The sequence below is a fragment of the Agelaius tricolor genome, unplaced genomic scaffold, assembly GCF_023055355.1.
Source record: "Agelaius tricolor isolate 1412-34295 unplaced genomic scaffold, bAgeTri1.0.p SCAF_16, whole genome shotgun sequence".
NCBI classification, from domain to species: domain Eukaryota; kingdom Metazoa; phylum Chordata; class Aves; order Passeriformes; family Icteridae; genus Agelaius; species Agelaius tricolor.
Window position 1 is genome coordinate 20,350,284 of NW_027269276.1, and position 17,363 is coordinate 20,367,646.

Here is a 17,363-nt window from a genome sequence, read left to right on the forward strand (position 1 = left end):
AGAGCACACCTGTGTGCCCACTGGAATAGCTGGAACCAGGTTAGTTGAGAAGTTACTGTAACCTGAATTAGACTTTCATGTCGAAATAGAAGGCACATCTACAGCGGTAACTTACTGTAACGTACCCCACTCTGCAGTGGGCAAAACCGGGCATGGTGATTCCCAGAACGAGGATGGGCACGGAAAGGAAGCAACGCTTCCCATCTCCCCCTGCCGCGGGACATCCATCGGGGGGCGGAGGAGCGCTCGTGGTGCAGGGGGGCTGGGGCCGTTCCGGGCCGTGCTCAGCCGCCAGCATCGTCCAGGAGCGCCGAGGAGGGAGGAAGGCGGCGGCGTCGCGGGCGGTCAGGGCAGGGCTGTGCCGGGGGCTCGGCGCGGCTGCCGCGGGGGCGGAGCGGGGCGGAGCGCGGCTCCCCGGGCCGCTGCGGGCAGCCAGGGGAGGGAGGGCCCTGCGGCCGGTGACTTCATGAGAAGGAGGAGGCGGCGGCGGCGGGAGGTGGGTCTCGCTTTCTGTCTCCCGGTGCCGTCTGCAGGGCGGGCGAGAGGCGGCCGCTGCGCCGGGCAGCGCGGGCGGGGAACAGCGGTGACGGAAAGCGGCAGCTGGGGGGGGACGGCAGCGCTGGGTTGACTCCCTGCCCCCCTTCCCCCTCCCGGCCGGAGGAAGATGGAGCTCGGTTAGCGAGGGCTTGCGGGAGGAGCGGCGGGAGCAGGTAAGAGCTGCTACTCCTCCTCCCGCGGCCGGGCTGCGAGCGGCGGGCGGGCCGGTGCCATCGGCACAGGTGGGCCCGGCCGCTGCTGTGTCCTTGCCCGCGGCGCCCCGGCCGCAGAAGTTCCCGCTGCGCGGAGCCGCGGGCGGACAGCCCGGGGGCAGCGCCCTCCGCCGCAGCCCGTCAGGGCAAAGCCGGCGCTCAGAATCGCCGCCCGCCCCGTGCCTCGGGGTGTCGTGGCGGGGATGCGGGCAGGGCTGTCGGCTCTGCCCCCGCCCTGTCTCCCCCGGCTCATTGATGAGCTCCGGGAAGGGCTTCTGCATTGCAGACTCGCTTCGCTCCTGCATTCGCGGCTTCAGCCTCTACAAGGAGTCTGTTCCCTGGCCGGGTGGTTCGGTGCTGCTTGGGCAAGAGGCCGATTCGGGCAGGTGGGATGTCCTTCTGTGTATCTTTAGACCATGTCAGGACATTTGGCAGGATTGACCTCATTCGATAACTATTAGATGTACATATGATATTTGTTCTCCTTCTGAAACAGCTACAAAAGGGGGTACTGCCTGGATTTGCGGGAGTAATGCTCATTAGGAGTTCACAGGGTGCAATATAGTGCAGTGAGATATAACGTGTATATAAAGCATAATGCAGTGAGGCACACGACCTTACATAATCTAAATTTAAACAGCTCACTACCCCTACGCTTACCCTGGAGGTTGTAGGAATATGTCTGTTCTAAGCGCTTTCTGGAGACTCGTTCGGTACCTGTCTGACATAAAGATGCACTGTGCCCTCTGAGCCAGTTCTGAAAATAAAAGGATAAATTGTTGACTACTTTTGCTGTAGTTCTGTCACAGTAAGTTCCTCAGTGCTGGTCAGTGTCTCTCACACACAGTGATATTCGTGGCTACGTGGGCATACACAGCTTCCACAGCCAGAGGGAATGGTCTCTTCTGTTGTCCCTTAGATGTGCCTTTAAATTGACCAGCTAAAACACTGTCATATTTTAATAAACTCTTGAGGCTTCTCTCCCTGGGCCTGAATAGTGCTCATTTTCTAGCATATGGATATAAATTTGATGTAAGCCAAAAGAAATCTTTCACACTTTTCATTTGACCTTCACCATCCCAGACAAATACTCAAAACAGATGATCAGGGAAAGTGTTTTGGAGAGGCCTGGTTTAAAATATGCTGCTGGATGCAACGTATGCAACTCATACCATATATAGGATGGCACACAGTCAGTATTCTGAGCTCTGTATCAAAGGGAACTAATGTCTGATAAATTTGGCCCACATTTTATTTTAACTCAGTCCTTACAGATGACATTGACTTTAATAAAGGTTGCTGTGGCACAGATTTAAAGCAAATTGTATTAAGCTTCTGGAATTGAAACTGCTGTTGATAGGAAAAGTGTTGTTTTATTCTTTACAATCTGTTATTAAAATATGAGTGTGTTAGCTGTTAAGGCTGGATCTGGCTCTGTTTTCTGCTGTTGGTGTGAATTGACTAAATGGTCCCTTTCTATGGATAGAGGCCAGATTTTTCCCTGGTATGACCGTGCTGCTCACACAGGGGCAAGCTAGACTTTTCCCATTTGAATCTGGAATATAGATGAATATCAGTGCCTACCAGCCTCTGGAACACTTTCTATTGCAAGGCTGCTTTTGCTAAAGCTGTAACGTTGGTGTGGAGTACAGAACCTCTGTGGGCTGTGTGTGCCCACACAGCAGCAGTCGTGGTATGACGTGGGGTAGCAATGACACCTTTGTGAGTCTGGTTCTTTTGTGGTACTACATTTTCATGTCTGTAGTTTTTACAAGAAACTCAGTCATCTCCAGGACAGCTTAAATCAGGTATAATATAACAATATTAAGGGAATTAGACTGGGTAGGGATCAGGTCTTTTAGACTCATATTTTTGTGTGTGTATAGTGCAAAAGTAACTGATTGTTTGCTTAATAATAATGTATCTGGTTTTGGAAAAGGTTGGTTTAGGTTTTTTTGCCAGTGGATTCTAGAAGATTTTAGTCTTGGTTTAATCAATACGTATTCACGTAGAGGTGATGCTGGCTGGATGTTACAGACTCCAAAGAACCGTGTAATGAGCAGGTAGAAAGGTACTTAGTCCTTCCCTAGTAAGCCTCACTCTGCATCTTTCAGTGCCCTGGCACATCTCTCTTACTGTCATGTTGGCAAACTCAGCAAAAAGGCTATTCAGTGAATGGGACTCCAGGTAAGGCATTTCATAGAGCTGTGCACAGGCAGGCTGTGAACACTGACTGATGTTACTGGTGCAACCATTGTGCTAATTGTTGTCATAGTTGCCCTTTGTGTTACTTATTTAAAAATTAGGGAATCTATGTTTTAACCAGCAGTATACATAGAGCATCTAATTTAAGTTAAAGCTGCATGTTTTAAATATAATCCCTATGGCGTTTTCAGATGATTTAGAGTATTGTATGAATTCATTATATCTGTGTTATTTGGGAGGGGGAAATGTTTTTATTGAATTTATTATATACTGCATAAACTCAAGAATTAAAAAAATGTGTATATCATTGTGCTGTCACATACTGTTATTTTGCCTGTTCTTGCCTTTGGACCCAGTAACCTTCTGTAGTCTTCATGGGAGGAGAAGAACACTTGCAAAGCATAATTATGTATTGAGTTATACAGGAGAGAAAGTTGGACCTGAGAGAAGGAAAAGACCAAGGGAATGAGCAGAATGTTTGTGTCCAGATAGTCTACACTTCATATCTTGCAGTTTTTAATGAAGCCTCCTTCTTTAATATTTTCTGCATTTCAAAAACATGATGAAATCTGAAGCTCCTTTTGACTCAAATTTCATAACATATCTTGGGATTCATACTAAGCAAAAATTAAACATAAAAATAAACATAAACTTTTAATTAAGCAAATGGTAAGCTTAAAATACCAGGTGCAACTGTTATTAAATTGAGAATTGAAAACAGAAAAGGCTTTGTTGTGATTGAAGATTTTGTATTATACTGGTTCATTTATCGCTGACATGACTATACAAGCATTCATAGATATTTAGACTAAAGCATGGAGCTAAATGGTATGTGGACCTTCTAAACAAATAAATCAGGTTGCCCTAATGAAAAAACCGGGAGATTAACCTGGCTGCTTAGATGGTCTGAAAATCCAGCTGTATAGACTTATACAAAAGTAGTTTGCCAGTTAAGGTGTGGTAGAAATATTGTGTGGATATTATATTGCATTTTCCTGTATTTCTTTTTTATTGTTTTCCTAAGGCAAAGCATGACACAAAACAGAGAAGTTGCGTAAGATGGCAGAACTCTTCTAAAATCCTAGGTGGTAATTGATTTGCTTTATTTTAAGGGCAGATTAATTAGTATATACATGTAAATGTAACAGTACAACACTTTCACTGTCATATTTTCTAGACTTTTTTTGTTGTCCTTCCCCAGCTACTGACCCAAGGGAGGAAAAACTATAAATCTGACAGGCATGGAGGTACTGGGATACAAGAGACTTGACTTACTGTTCTGTTTTCATATTGTTCTCCTAACATGACTTTTCATGATTATTTCTGAATTTAAGCAGTTTGAAAAGACAAAGCTAATTGTGATGCATTGTAAGTCTCATTTTCAGTTTACTTAAGTCTTATTCATCGATTTGAGGTCAGTCTTGTCTATTTTAGGATGTTGTTATGCCAGTGATTTTTAGCTGACACAATATAGATACCAATACAATATCTGTATTGGCATTATCTGCATTATTGACATTATCTGTATTTATTTAATATCTCTTGGATGGACATTTTGAAAAGCTTTAGGCTTGAAACAGAGAATTTGTTCAGCTTGCTTATTAGCTTTTATTAAAAGGGTTTATAAATTCATTTATTTAGAGTATCTCAGGCTTTTGAAATACACTTTTAGTTAAAAAAAAATCCAGAAATCTCAGGACAAAAGTATGAATTTGCTATAAGTTAGTTTGAAAAATTATTTTCTTAAGTATTTAATAGATGGCATAAGGAGTGCTGTTGCTGGAAGCAACAGCAAGTATTTTTCAGTACTTGCCGGGCATTTTTCAGGCTGAGTATATTTGCAACTTCTTCATGATCTATTTAGTAAAATTAAAATGCTTCCTGTTCTACATTGAAAATTCCTTTGGTCAGAACCCTGAGTTTTGCTGCTGTCTGCTCATGATTTCAGTCTTGTATGCAATGCTTCAATTTAGCCTGTACACAGAGCAAAGTATGGGGGTTTTGTACAAAGGGTCAATAGCTATTTTTATCTGTCAGTGTTTTGCAGATACTCAGTTCTCTACAGTGATTTTTTTTTTCCATTTGCACATTCTCTTAGGATATGCTGAGTAATCATTTGCATTGAGTAGTTAATCAAGGAAGGGGCAAAACCCATGTAGAAACTGAGCAAGCTGTGGAAGAATTTTGAGTTTCATTTTGGTCACAATCGTTATATTTCCACTATTGTTTTCAGAATTAGAGTAAGGAACACTGAGATCTTGTTCTTTAATTAGATGCTTGAAATATCACATTTCTAATCCTGATGTCTGCTGACTTTAGTGGCCTCTGTCCTATGGAAATGTACAAAGTGGTTACTGCTGCGTGTGCCCAGGAGATGTAATAGTGTGATGTTATCAGAAATCTGTTCGAATGCCTTTGATTAAAATGGCTAGCTGCCATGGTGATAGTGCCATAGAAACTGGTAAAATAATCAGTGCCTATTAGAAATCTGAATGAAAAATTCTTCTCTATTTTCTGTCTTTTATATTTCAGCACCTAAACAGGAATGAAACTCTGCTGATGTTGTATTTCTGATTGAAAAACATAGTGAATGAATTCCTTTGTATTGCAGAGCAGACTGGGCTCAGGTTGTTGTATTGGTACTGCTGAAACACTAAATGCACGAGTGACTGACAATTCAGTCATCCCTCAGATGACTTCTAGTCCCAAGAACAAGGGCACTGGGGTAGGAGACCTTTGTTACAGAGCTGATATTTGTTGTCAAGTCACTTTACTTTTTTCCATTGTATTTACTTTCTAAATAGTACAAGGAGTATAATTTCCTTCAAAAGCACTCTTCAAGCAAAGAAGGACTGTGTCCCATAGCCAGTGTGTGCATAGACATGGCACAGTAGTGGAAGATCTTTAATTTGGGAGCCTGACTTTGTAAAGGGTCTTGTCTGACTCAAACTATGCAAATCTTGAGTACAAGAATGCCCATTAACATCATATAGCACTAATATCTTTACTGGTTTAGCTTTTCTCATCTCTTTTGAGATCTATTGCAACAAGAAACAAAGTGCAAGAAACAGTGCCTGGCTTGCATTGCTGTGTCTCTGGTTGGACTGAGTCATTTCACTGTTACTAATTAGTGACTCTGTAGGGTACTTACACCGTGTTGGAAATTGCTCAGCAAGGACATGGGGGGATGAACCCAGATGTATCTGTCTAGCTATATACTGATTAAATTTCTGTGCAAACACTTATATTGCCTGCAGAGTTTCTGAGGTAGTGCAAAGGAGCTTTTATCCTGTGTTAAATAGTTTTCCCTCTTAGGGCTGAGATCAATGTAAAGGACAGTTGCTTGATGGTGGTGAACTTGAGTTTATTACTTAGATTTATTCTGTACTAAGCAGCAGACAGTAGAAGAAAACACAGGCTATCAAGCTGTACCCTTAGATACAGAGATGATAACACTCTTTCTCTAATCAGAGTAACATACTTACCTGAGAACAGAACCCAGACCAAAGCATTGCAGATGTGTCAGGAACAATTACAGATCTGGCATCCCTTAACATCTGCCCATCTCTTACCTGAGAATATATAATATCCCAGTAGCTTCTATTTCAAGTCTTAGAGCTGTTACATTGTCAATTCTGATGAAGAGGAGGACATACAGGTATATTAAATAAGATTATGGTAATGAGACAGGATTGTTTTAGTATAAATAAAGCATTGATTTAACAAACAATAATTAACTGTGAAGCAATGAAATCACCTCCATGTCCCTCTAAATAACCCTTTACATATTTGTCTCTGGAAGAGTACAACTGGTTTAAGGGAAAGGCAGAATATAAAGGGAAGGCAGATTTATGTAGTTTCAGCAGAAAAAATGACAAAGTATACAACCTGTAAAGTTCACGTGTGGGAAAGATTTCAGTTAGTATGGTGTGTTCATCTGTTCTGCCAAGTACAGCTGAGTTAAGAGCTGGAGACAAGCTTCCCTTCAGAACAAGTTAACAGAAGAACATATAATGGAGAAAGCCAGAAGGATAAGGTTAAGTAAAACCAGGTTGATACATTATTTGCACTTTGCTAAATTGAAGCTGTTGGCTGGTAGGAAATTGCCATTGAAAAGTAGTATCCTTTTTCATTACCCCTGAGTACCATGCATTTACAAGGAGGGGATTAAAATTGGAGATTGTGAAGTTAACCTGAAAATTCAGAATTTAAATGAAAAATCACGAGAGCTGAAATGGTTTATATCAATGTTGGTGTTTCATGTTTGGTTTTCTAACAATCATAAAAAGCAAGGTTCAAAATAAAACTGTGGGAAGGCATACCAATATGAAGTCATTTAGGGTGGCATTTCCAGGTTTTCCACAGAGATTTGAGGCCCCATGAGCTACTCTCACAGCTTCTTATCATGTACGGTTTTGATATCTCAGGATGCAGGTGAAGGAAAATCAGATATTCTACTACTGGAACTTTTTGCAGTAGTACTTCTGTATTGAAAGAAGACCTGTGTGAAGGAATGCATTTTTGAGCCTTTTACTGGGATTGCTTCAGTGGCTGATGAGAACTGTAGAAGCAAAGTGTTTCTTAGCAATAGACAGTTTATACCTTTAGGCTTCTTTATATGGATGCATCTGAATCTCAGATATACAGAATTCACATCTGTGTTTATAATTGAAGTTTTCTTAGATGTTTGTGTTGTTGTTCAGTTCACTGTTCAATTCTTCAAGACAGAATTTCAAATAAACTCGGAAAAGTTGCTTGCACTCATATGAGTAATGCTCCTTTTCTGAGGTACCCAGAAGTGCTTTGCTGGTTTGCTCTTTCTCTCGTATTTCTCTCACTGTGTGTAGTCGCACTTGTATCTCTGCTCTGGCATTCCAACCTGAGCATGCCTAGTAGATAAGGACTGTATAACAGTTTCGGGCAGGAAATACAAAGGTAGCTATTATTATTATTAGTGTATAGTCAGGCTGTAAATACTCAAAGCAGAATTTAACCAGGATTCTTAAAAGGATGTCTTTTCTTGGCAAGAATAAGAGGAAACGAGGCTGTGAAAAAATGTTATATGAAGGTTCTCTTAAGAAACCCCATGTAGAGATCTGTATTGTCTCCTGGACAACACAGTTTACGTTTTTATAATTCTTCATTGTTCAAAATTTCTTCTGACATTGACAGATAAAAGCCCATGCAGAAGAAGGAGCAGCATCATAAATCTAGAGCTGTGTTTTTTGTAACAATAATCACTGCGTTGTCTCTTGCTGGGCTACATCATCTTTGTAACAGGAGATACCTGTTTCCTGTCCCTTAATCCATCCCAAAAACTGTTCTCTGTTCCTTTACCTTTCAAAGGGAATTCTCTGTGATTGGCAGAGGAGGATGTGTCAAACAGCAGCTAGTAGTTGGCAACTGAATCTCAATACTTGACTGGAAGAATTAATAAGAATTTTCTAGTAGGGTCCAAGTGTATTTGCACTGGTTTTGTGGTTAAAAAAACATGCTACAAGCTATTAATTACTTATTCCGCATGAGTGAATCTTTAAAGCAAGGCTGTGGCACTCACTGACACACGCCCCTCGCTGCTGTGGTATGTTGCTCATGAGGCTTGGTAGCCCTCTGACTTCAAAAAGATGATATTCTCATGTCTGCAGATAAGCATTGTGTACTCACCCTGGAAAACCTGATGCATGTGCTTCCAGTTGAAGTATTGCTGGCTGCTCCCCTCAGTGCTAATGCAGATCAGGTGCTTGATTATGAGCACACAAGGCTGCTAAGACCTCAATTAGCATGGAAATACAAATCATTATCTTTTGCTACCACCAGAGATGAATATTCACTCAGCCTGAGCAGCTCAGTTCTAAGTGTCTGGAGTTGATGACATGTTTGCATCTAGATGATAATCTCTTGACTTTCTTTGATAAAGAATTTGAGAAACAGAGCTGTTATAATTTTCCTTCCTCCAGTTTTGTGTCCTAAAATATGCTTTACATGAGAAATGGCCCCTTCAAGAGCTATTCAGTTGTTAGTTTTCATTCCACATGCCTCTCATATTTAAGATTAAATATTTTCCTATCCAGTATAAATAGAGAGGTATGTACTTATGAGAGAAGATATCTCTGAAACCTTTTGGTTGTCATTAAATGTATCTTTACAGAATGAAAAATGTGAAATATCTTTCTTTGGATTTCATAATTAAGTTTACTTCCATAAGAAGTTGCTTTATTTTTGTGCGGTAAAGATTGGGAGAGCACATAATTTTACTGTATATTTTGGGTAGAAATAGTCCTATGACTGGAATTAGCCCAATTATTTTCTTACAGAGGTTGTAGTAACATGTGTATGTATGTTTTCTGTGCACCAGTTTTCTTCTATATCTGAGACTTATCAGTGGGGGAGAAAATGATTCTGTAACAAATTCCTTGAGAGTCAAGCTGCCATGGTCCTTAGGAACTGGAGAAAAAGAGGTCTGGGGCTTTAAAAATGCAAAATCCATCCACCCCCTCCAGGCCACTGAAGTGGGCCTTCTCTTCTAGTAGAATAAGGCCAAAAATAGCCTTTAAGTTGTGGAGTTCTGAGTATCTCTGGCAGAAAGTTACCTTAGAGGGAATCATTGTGGCAGTAAAATACATTTTGAGCTGAAATACTAAAAGAGTGGATGGACAACAAGTGGGTTTAGTTCACTGCTATTACCATTACTCTGTTCAAACCCATAAAATTGTCTTTTACTGTCAGAGAGCTGCCGATTAAGACCCAGATATTTTAAAACATGTCTCATGACTAATATCTATGAAAAATGTCTATTTTGAGCTGTTTGAAATGATGCCATGTCAGTATATTCACTTTTAAAGTGGGGCGAAATGTAACTGTATAAAATAGTTTGCCACATAGGTGTGATTTCTGGTGATATTTTATCTCCAAGCCATATCTTTCTTGGATATGGCTATGTAAAATACATTATGTTTAGAGAGAGGAAGAAAAAAAGAATAGATTTTCATGAAACCTGTAACTTCATCACTACTGTGTATTTTGCAGTCTTAAGAGAAGCTAATTTTAAATGTGATTCAATGCTGTAGAGTAAAATCCTGAGATCTAGATGCAAAAATGTCTAGTAAGTTAAACTCTAATTACAATATCTTGTGGTTATCTTATTTGTTTTTATTGCTATACCATGATAAATTTAACCTGGTGTTAATTGTAGTTTTGTAATTTGAGATAATGAGCACTGCAGACAGGGGTTCACCAGGTGCTGTGAAGGTGGAAATGCCAAAGCAGAACTTCCCTGTCTGCACAGCTGTTTGTGCAAAGTGTGACCTTTGTTTGATCTTCTAGCTTAAGTTACAAAGCCAATGAAAAGCAGTAGCTGTAGATATAAAACTTTATGTACACAGTTATAAGGAGCTTTCACTACTTTTGAAAGAAAAGGATGTGGAAAAGGTAGTTGAAGACTTAGGGATGTGTTCTAGAAGCATGAGTTACTGTCAAATTGCAAAAATATTTGCTCAAAACCTGTAGAAATCTTTAAACCTTGTAAAATTATTTTGAAGTAGGAAATAAGCTAATCCTCCAGTAATTTTCTGGGGAAGTTGTGTGGGTTTTTTTTTTGTTAGTTGATTGGTTGGGGTTTTTTTATTTTAATTTTTAGAAATTCCTAAGCAGCCTGGTAAACAAAACTTATGGTCTGTTTAATAAAATATCTGGATGGAGAGAACTGCTGATAATATGCAGTTCTCCTTCTGTGTTGCTTTTTCACGTTCCCACTGTTTGCTTGGCTGGAATGTAGTGGTGTTACATATTTGTAGATCCAACAGCTCTTCTTCAAGCCTTGCAGTGTAAAATTGGGTCACTGCATATAATGCATGTTAAATAAGACAAGAAGGTTTCTTGTATTTACAGAAAAAGTTAGCAGCAGGATCTCACAGTATTTACAGGAAACATATTTTGGTTAAAATAAGCACATTTCCTTTAAATAAATTACTAGCCATTCACAAAGTGTATTCCTCTGGAATCTTCCTCTGTATGTAAATGGCTCAGGATTCAATAAAGTTGACCAAATGCAGTGAAAAGCAGACTATAACATCCAGTGGCTTAATAGTTCTTTTGTTAATGTTTTGCAATAGCACATTTAAGTTTTGTGTGTGAATAGTTGAGATAAATCTGATTTGGGCTTTTTTTTCAGAGACAGGTTAAAATGAATTATTTTACATTAGTAGCCATACAGAGAAGATTCTTTCAAAAGTTTCCAATGCTCCTTGCCTCACTTGAAAAGCTGACTACAGGTGCTTAAGAGATCAAATGACTTCTTTTAATTGGATTTAAGCTTCTAGGTCCAATGAAGTACTTTAAAAAAGTTCATTATTGTCCTGATGATTAAACTTCCAGATGAAGTTGTAATTTCATTAATAGCCAATCTGTAAAACCCTAATTCAAAACACTGATTTTGTATCTGATAGAGTTGCGCCTAAGTCCCAAATCCTTGTGTGCTGTCTGTTCTTCAGTACTGTGCTTAAAACAAACGTTTTCCCAGCTCTTAGATATGCCTGTTTAAAACTGAACCTGCAAGGGTGGAGTCTTTGGGAAGCTATGGCAGCTTTTTCAGCATTCCCTTCCAACCTTTCCCTTTCTGGAATCCTCCAGAACTGCTCCAAATCCATATTTTCCTAGGAATCCCATGCTTGAGGGCATATATTGCTTTGTGAATGATGATCAGTCATGAAACAAAGTTTCTAAAATTAATTTTCACTACCTATTAAAAAAGTCCTTCAAATGAAATGCCCAAAGAATGGGAAAATTTACTGTCCAAATTTGCCTTAGTTTTAAGGGGACTAGGGCTTAAAAGTTATCTTTTTTATTTCAGAATGTAGTTTCTATGTATCAAAGGGTAAATTCTTCAGAGACTTTGCCTCTGTTGTGGGGATTTAGTTATCTTGATGGAGAGATGTCTGGGACGTGTCTCTTTAGTTTGCTGAGGCTGGTGGGACATTGATGAGGTTTCATGGTCTGATTTCCTGAAATCACTCTAGCTGTAGAACTCAGGGATGGAATTTCTTCTTAAAATTCTATGGGTCTTGTTGAACTCTAGCATTCTTTTCAGAAAATACTCCCACTCCTGATTTATAGACTCTTAATTCATTAGATTAATATCATGAATCAGTAAAAAGTAGCAGCCTTGGACACACAGGTTGTGTCTTTGTTGTTCAAAGAAGCCCTTTTGTATCACCTTTCTTGTGACTAAGAGTGAAGTTGAGTGGAGAGTTTGGGTTTAAAATGACTGAAAAAAAGGATTTATTTTTGTGTAGTAGCTGAGCTTGTGTTTCAGTTAAGCAGTAAGTGTATGAGGGTTTTAGAACTGTCTTGACTTAAAACATACTAAATAAACATCCTGTATTTGTAGAAGTGATCACAGAGTGTGAAATGTTCTTTGCTAGGACTTGCTTTCTATCTGCTTGCATTTTATAAATCTGTCCTATGATAAAAGCTCCTGTTGGCTTTGCTGAGGCCATGGGTAGCTTCAGAGTCCTGTATGCAAAGTCAGGCTACGGAATCAAGGCCAGGATGGAGAAGCTGCTACTGCTATTGCACATGTTGGCACTTAGGGTATTTTATGTGTCCAGAATACTCCAGTGCAGTAAGTGTTTGGGGAAAAAATCTTCTTTCTTGGCAGAATAAGCTAAGACAGCTGTTAAATTTCATGCTTAGCTGCAGAGCTCATATGTGATCGCTGAAGATGAGTATCTGCCTTAAATAAATGAGCAGATCATTAATCTTTTGAGAGCTGTGCATGCAGTCTTTGCAAATACAGAGGCCTTGGGGATAACATAACTTCAGTGGCAGAGCCTGCTAGCTCTTGTGTTTCAGGGTGGTGTTAATTGGAAGAGAATTAGAGTAAACTTGCATGCTTTCTAGCTGAATTGTCACCAATCTATTTAAAATATTTTAGTTGCCTTTTTCAGATCTTTACTGTTAATGAAATTACCTCTAAGATTTTATGCATCTAAAAAGATGCACTAACAGTGCCAGAAATTAAATTAATATGCCATGGGAGCTTTCCTAATGAAATTAATATGGTATTTATAACCTTTTTAAAGAGGCTTTTCACCAGTTACAGCATAAAATGAACTCCCAGGAGAATAAGATGCTCTTTGTTCAAGCTTTTATACTCCTTCCTGCTTCTTTCCATGATACATTAAATAGAAATCTTGAAATGAAAATTAATTCTTTGAGATCCTTCAATGGATTCCTAACATTTTATTATTAATTGTGAACTTCAGTTTTAGATTAGTGTTTATTTTTTAAATCTGTTAGGCTGTGTTTTCCATGAGGTAGCAACAGCTATCAGTATAACATTAATTATTCTTTGATTTGAGGGAGTTAGATGTATATACTGTTTTTATTTTGTAAATGGTGAATCAAATGTGCTTAAACATCTATAAACAGGCAGTATTATTGCAAAGGTAGGCCACAGCTTGCTGAGGAGAACTAAGAGGAAATTGAGTGTTGCTGCTGTCAAAGGTGAGGCAGAGCTAAAACCAGCATGAAGTGGGTTTATTGTAGAACCAGCAAGGGTTAGGCTTTCATCACATTGGTCCCATTTGGGATATCTCTCACCTGCTCTGCTACCACCACTACATTCAGTGGCTCTTCCTTTCCCAGCAGGGTGAGCACTGCTAGATTGGGAAGGTTGGGTAGAAAGTTACATTGATTTGTGCTGTGCCTCTCCTCGAAGTTACCAGTCTTGGAAGACACTGGCCAGAGTTCCTGGGCATCCCTTGGCATTCATCTCCACTAATCTCTCATCTCTAGGATTTTCTCTTGTTGCCAGTCATGATCTTTGCTGCCTTCTTTCCTTGGCCTCTTCATTCTGAGACTGCTACTGCTTTCAGGGAACCCTTATTTTCAACACTTCAACTCCTGTTTTTCTCCAGTTAATGTGCAGAAACACCATGTGTGAGCAGCCTTTTTAACTGCATGTTCTGCCTCTGTGCTAGATGGAGGATTCAGAATGTGACCGTTGTGTTTATTGCAGGCGTCACTGAGGGTTACAAGCCGCCTGTACAGACTGCAGGGAGCAAGTACCAGGCTTCTGCCTGAGAGTTCAGAATCCAGCCTCACTCACTCACTCACTCACAGACCCCCCCACATCCCCACTGCTCTGCTGCCTGTTAGCATTTGCAGTTGAGCTGTTCTTTTCCCTGATGCATTATGCCAAAAGCTATGCTTGTTGCCATTAGAAAAACCTCCATTCACCTTGTCATAGCCTCTGATCTTCACTAACCTGAGCATCTTGCCTTTGCAGCATACTTCCACACAGAATTTCTAAGTTTACTTGGTTTGAAAGGAATCCAAATGTGGATTGGTGCTAGAACAGGAGGGATGGCATATGACTGTCACTTTGCACCTCACACAACAACTTCAAGGTTTACTCTGTGTGAAATGTGAGAACTCTAATGTGAGAACTTTCACATGCTGCAGTACTTGACATGATAAATTTCAGGTAGTGTTGTAGTCCTTTAACGATGTAAAAGACTCCCCTATTGACTGTGAGTGTAGAAACATACAGGTAAAATTTAAAAAAACTAAGCTGACTTAATAGTAGCAAGAAGATGTCTTGTTTCTTGTTGCACATTTTGATTATTCCTTTATATATTTTCATTTGTGTTGATGGCCTTTTTCTCTGGTGCTTCTGACATAGTTAACGTGAGGGTGTCTCTTTGTGGATTGGGGAAGGGTCACATTTCCACCCACTTTTTAATCTGGGAGTCCAGCTGGATGCTCTCTCATGCTTGGAGGCAGTTGACCCCAGAAATAGAAAGTGTTTGGGGGCAATCAAGGTCCAAAAGCATCACTTGTCCATTTCACTGTTGGCTGCCCAAAATTTTTTTTCAGTTACTAAGGTGCTTATAAATTAGAAAGAAATGTTAATGGACTTCCTTGAATTGCACTGTAGAAGCAGCAGAGCATTTTCTCTGGCTGTTATTTTTATGCTTCAGGATATGTTGGGGAGAAAGCTTTGGAATATGAAGAACAGTTTCAGAGATGAGGAAATTTCTTATTTTCTCATGCCATAGGCCTGTTAGGGAGCAAATACTCATCTTATGTTCTTTCCTTGTAGCGTTTCTGCAGCTTTTGGTTCTGCTGATCTGTTTTAATCAGAGGGTTTATTGGCACGTCCAATGTTCCCAAGAGAAAACAATACGGAGCCTGATGGTTTCTTCTGTTGGTTTAGCATCCTTTCTGCTGCTGAGTGTCAAATTTAATGGGAAGGTTTCAACCAGCTCCAAGAGCTGTGCTGCTGACTGAAGCCAAAGGAATAGTAGCAAAATGTGTGCTTGCCACAGTTCTAATCAAAAGCACTTCTGCGGTTTAACTCAGAAGAAAATTACAAAGTACTGCTTGGGCAGTTTGCTCTACTTCTGTGGCAGAACTGTAGGAGATGTCTTAGTACTTTTTGAATTTATTTTTCATTTAATCAATTAGAGAAAATGGGTCAGGAGCACTTGGGGATGTAAAATATCAACCTTCATGCAAAGACAAAACACATTCTACATGGTAAGCCTTCCCTGTATTTGTGGTGGAGAAAGATGTTTGGCACAGGGGTTTATAGACTGTTAGGGTAGAATAAATATCTATATGTATGTGTGTATATGCATGCATTTCTGTGTGCATGTACATCTAGGACATAATAACATCTAGAACACAAGTAGTTTCTGTTCCTGCTGGGCAGTGCAAGATTTTTCCACAGGCCCTTCCCTTCTCCTTCACCTGTGTGTCCTAGGCTCGCAGCAGGGAATGCTGAGGGGTGTAGTGTGTAGTGGAGCTCTGGCCATGCTGGCTTCCCAAGGGAGCTGATTTGGGAGGCAGTGAGATTATTACGGAGTGAATGATGCAGGATTTTTTTAATGCTCTTCAGTATGGGTTTTCTTTGAATTTGTGTTTGTTCTGATCTTGTACTGGGGGTGGGTATTTTAGATTTGGTTTGGTAGTTTTTTTTTTTCTTCTCTCACATGTGTGGTTTAATATAAAAATCATTAACAGCAAGGATTTGCAATGCCATCTTATTATTTCATTCTTACATGACCTGGGATGAAAATAACCTCACAGGTGCAAGACATGATTGAACTGTCAGTCTCTGTTTCTACAGGACAGTGAATGTTATGTACAAGGTGTGTGAGGTTTGTTGCTGCAAACCTGGCACTGAAAGGGCAGTTGGGTTCCTGCTGAGTGGCTATGTGGTTATTGGCTCATGGACTAAGATCTCTTGTTATTAGAACATTTCCTGCCCCGTGAAGAGCATTTGCAAAATGATGTTATGATAATCACCATCTTGATGGATACATCAGGTGCTGAAGTGCAGACATAGAATATTTACAGCACATCTCTCCTCAGACGGAGTTAGAGTCAGGTGCTGTCGCCAGGAGATGTAATAGTCCACTCAAAAGTGTACATATTCTGTGGTTGTCTTAAGAATTCTCAAAGATGCAGAAAAAATGAGAGTAAAAAAAATTTATATATGACCCTTTAAAATCAGGAGTTGAGCTTCTCAACTCCTATTAACCTGTCATTGCATCTTCTGGCAGTGCAATTCTGTAACTTCCAATCTCTCTCAACTGTAGTTTACTAAACATTTGGAGGATTAACACTCAGATTCTGAATTGTACTTCTTCCCTTGATAGATCACTTAACAGGGGCAGGGGGGGAGTGAAGGAGTGTATAGAAAGCAGTTGCCAAATTTGTAAAAACTGAAGGGAACAGCTGCTTAATACATGTGTTAATCAGCTGTATTGCTGCCCATGGCATGTGAAGAGGGTTTTTGATATTCAGAATACTATGAGCAAAGAGACCCCCGTGGCTGAGGCAAAAGTTTTAACTTTAGGGAAAATCAGTGCATAGAATACAGCAAAACATTATATGTTAAACCTGGGCACTTGAACTTAGGGCATGAGCTTTGTGATTTGGGTTGGTTTTTTTCTTCACACAGTTGAGTAACTATACAGTTTCTTAAATAAACTGGAAGATAGACTGTTGACCCCTTAGGCCACTTTAATTTTAGACACCTAAATTTAGAGTTTGGATTCTCATTTAGAGCATTGGATTTGAGAGATTTGGACTGGAACCCAAGAGCTTCACCCTGTCCCTACTGACATTAGTGTCATCTCTCTGAACCTCTCCCTAATACTAAAATTAATAGCACTTCTGTCTTTCTTGAGACCTCCTCAAATTGCTTTATTTATTTTTTCACTCATTTTGCTTCAGAAGGTATATATGTTGCAGTTCCTTTTATTAAAAGCAAAATTTGAAGCAGATATGGAATGCAGAGAGTTTTTTGACTTATAATTAGAAATGTATAACTGTCTGCTTTAGGTGAAGCTTACCATGGCGCTCTTCAAATAGCTGTGCTATGTGTTCTGTCATAAAATG

At 39.9% G+C, this 17,363-nt stretch overlaps 1 protein-coding gene across 9 annotated transcripts in view; it reads left to right on the forward strand.

The window, feature by feature from the left end:
* Positions 1–372: 372 nt before the first annotated feature.
* OTUD7A (OTU deubiquitinase 7A) overlaps positions 373–17,363 on the forward strand; it is a 108,728-nt gene continuing 91,737 nt past the window's right edge. For 4 of the 9 annotated variants that reach the window (XM_071442046.1, XM_071442045.1, XM_071442041.1 and 1 more), the window contains exon 1: positions 507–710. The gene's annotated coding sequence lies outside the window, so the exon portion shown is untranslated. The other 5 variants (XM_071442047.1, XM_071442043.1, XM_071442048.1 and 2 more) reach the window with 3 other exon arrangements.